This window comes from Carcharodon carcharias, chromosome 27 (assembly GCF_017639515.1).
Source record: "Carcharodon carcharias isolate sCarCar2 chromosome 27, sCarCar2.pri, whole genome shotgun sequence".
Lineage (NCBI taxonomy): Eukaryota > Metazoa > Chordata > Chondrichthyes > Lamniformes > Lamnidae > Carcharodon > Carcharodon carcharias.
The window spans coordinates 18,048,148-18,051,144 of record NC_054493.1 but is presented as its reverse complement, the minus strand read 5'-3'; the positions used below and the strand labels follow the sequence as shown (position 1 = coordinate 18,051,144).

Here is a 2,997-nt window from a genome sequence, read left to right as displayed (position 1 = left end):
GTCATGCAACAGCTCTTTGGCTCTTTGGATGGGAGAAATGGAATTCAGCTGCTATAATTGGGAATGCTGCAGACAGACTCAGATAACAATGTCATCATAAAATGGCTTAACACCATGTATCCATACAATGGCCCTTCCATCATCTTGTCTCTGTCAGTTTTTTAAAAGAGCCAATGAATTAATCCCAGTTTCCTTCTCTCTATTAGTGAACTTGTTATTTTTCTGCATATCAATTAATTGCATCATTCCCTTTTGAAAAAGGAGTTTCTGCAGATTCCATGCCTAGTTTGCCTGAATTAACAACGTTTCCCTCACCCAATGCCATGAAGGTTTAGACTTGTGCTCCTTACATAGCTATGCATATGAACATTATTTACTTATCTCTTGTTCTCATATTGAATTGATGAAAGTGCTTACTTCTCTGATCAAACATCTCATTATTTCTGAGTTATTTACACAATCTGATTACATTTGTTCCATGACTCGTTAATCAAGGGTGTTATTTCACAGAGGAAAATGATTGCTACAGTTAAACGGAGCCCTGCCAGGATCACATGCTGTAATAGGTCGTTTTGTTCAGTTGTTTAAATATAATTTTGTTCTGGGAACGTAATTTTACAGAATATATATTTCTTTAGGAAACAGGATAGTGCTGATCTACCAGAATGTTTGGAGGATTCCAATGGTTAGACTGAGAATTCATGTCACTTGTTATAGAAAGACAACTTTTGGTTTCCACATGGTGCCTCTGTTTGTTTGAATTTCAAAATGCAGAAGGCTCAGTTCAGCAAATGTCTTAGGCAGCAATGCTTTCTGCTCAATCATTATGAACACACTTGTCCTCCTCAGCAGAAGAAATTCAATAAACTTTTCTCAGCAATCTTTTTTATCTTATTCACCATTCAGTATTAATGTATTTGATATTGATGCCCTTGGTTGACTTGAGGCTTTCTGAAATAGACAACATCGAATTGCAAACTTGACTGGCAAACAAAAGAATGTAAGTCACGAGGAAATTTGCTATGGGTCTGATTTGAGATGTAGCACAACAGTCAGCATTTCAACAAAATCAAAGAAATTTACAGGGAACAGGCTTGGGAATGATGCGTTAATTAGATCTGATCCCTCTTGTCTGTCTTTATGAGCACACATCACACCGAGACACCTTTGACACGGTGAGTAACTTTCTCAAGCTGCATCGAAAGACCGATTGATTTAACTTGTTGACTAAACGAGCTGCTAATATGTAAGCGCAGTGAAATACGAACATCTATCCACTCAAGTGTGTCATGGAATCTCAGCAGATGCTGATTTTGCTGCATTCATTTTGTGATCTCGGTGAGAGCAAATGCAATATTGCCTGCAACATCGGAGATTCAGGTAGGCTTCAAGGACGCAAATTATCCTCACTATTTAATGAGTAAGTTTTCATAATGTTTCTGCCCGGTTTCGAACCGGGGACCTTTCGCGTGTGAGGCGAACGTGATAACCACTACACTACAGAAACTGCCGCGAGCTCATTAATCCTGTCCGGAATGCTAAACTGCGCTGTAACTCAGCAGCAGTCTGTGTCTCTATTGCGGAGAAATGGAATACAGCTGCTGTTCTCAGGAACGCTGCAGCGAGACTGATGTAACAATGTAATCATAAAATAGCCTCGCACCATGTATCCAAACAATGGCAAAAGAGGCCCTTCCAATTTCCGATCTCTGGCCCCTTTTTAAACGAGAAAACGAATTCATCACAATTTGCTTCTCTCTCTTAATGATCTATTTCTTCTCCCTTTCATTAAATTACTCAATTCTCTTTTGATAAAGTCATTTTTGCAGAATCCATGCTTGCGCTGCCTTAATTCAGGGTTCCTAACATCCTTTACCAGATGAACATGATGTAATTATGCAATTGATCTCATATCGAATTTGCGAAAGTGTTATTTTTTCAACCTTACTACTTTTACAATCTTATTTTGCTCTACAGCCCTTCAATCGAGGGTGCGATATTACAGAGGAAAATGTTTGTTCCGAGGTTTAACAGGGCCCTGCCAAGATCGCATGCTTCAATTGTTCGTTTACTTCATTTGGCTTGAAATAATTTTGTTCCTGGATCGGAATCTAACAGTGGATAAATATCTGTTTCGGAAACAGGGCAGTGCTGAGCTACCAGAATGTTTGGAGGTTTCCAATGGTTGGACTGACCAGGGAAGCTGACAAGCAAGCCTTCAAAATCACTGTTGATCATTTCTTTACCCGTTACTGCCCTTCAGTTCACTGACACTGCCGACAGGTTTCTCACACAAAAATGTTTGTTTGGTTAACATTTGGTCACCGGCCGTCGAGCCCAGGCCGTGATGGAGAAAGCATTGACTCTGAACCACCCAGGGTCCACCATCACCAGCTCTGTGCTGCCCTGTCCATCATTCTTGTATCAGTTAATCCATCCTGCCTCGCTCTCTATCACAGACCTTCCCTTTTGTTCTTTTTACGGAGTGACTCCTGACTTTTCAATCAGGAAAAGCTGGAAAAAGCAGGCGGAGAGAGAAACAGGGTTGATGTTTTTTTTCCTCATTCGTTCATGGGATGTGGGCGCTTCTGGCTAAGCCAGCATTTATTGCCCATCCTTAAATTGCCCATTTTTTTCAGGGGGCAGTTAAGAGTCAGCCACATGTAGGCTAGTCCAGGTAAGGACAGCGGATTTCCTTCCCTAAAGGACATTAGTGAACCAGATGGGGTTTTGTAGACTTTTAATTCCAGATTTCTGTTGAATTCAAATTTCACCATCTGCTATGGTTGGACCACCAGAGCATTACCCTAGGTCTCTGGAATACCAGTCCAGTGAAAATACCACTATGCTACAACAAAACTGGTAAATGCTAGAGATGTAACAGGTTTGAAACAAATATAGAGGAGAGGAGGAAAGAACAAAAGGGAAGGTCCGTGATAGGTTGGGAGGGGCAGGGGAGATGGAGGGGGCAGCGGACTGGTATTGTCACTGGACTAG

The 2,997-nt window shown here is 41.1% G+C and overlaps 1 non-coding gene across 1 annotated transcript; it reads right to left on the bottom strand.

The window, feature by feature from the left end:
* Positions 1 to 1,434: 1,434 nt before the first annotated feature.
* trnav-cac lies at positions 1,435 to 1,507 on the bottom strand. Its single transcript has one exon. It is a non-coding gene; the product is annotated as a tRNA-Val (tRNA).
* Between the last annotated feature and the right edge of the window lie 1,490 nt (positions 1,508 to 2,997).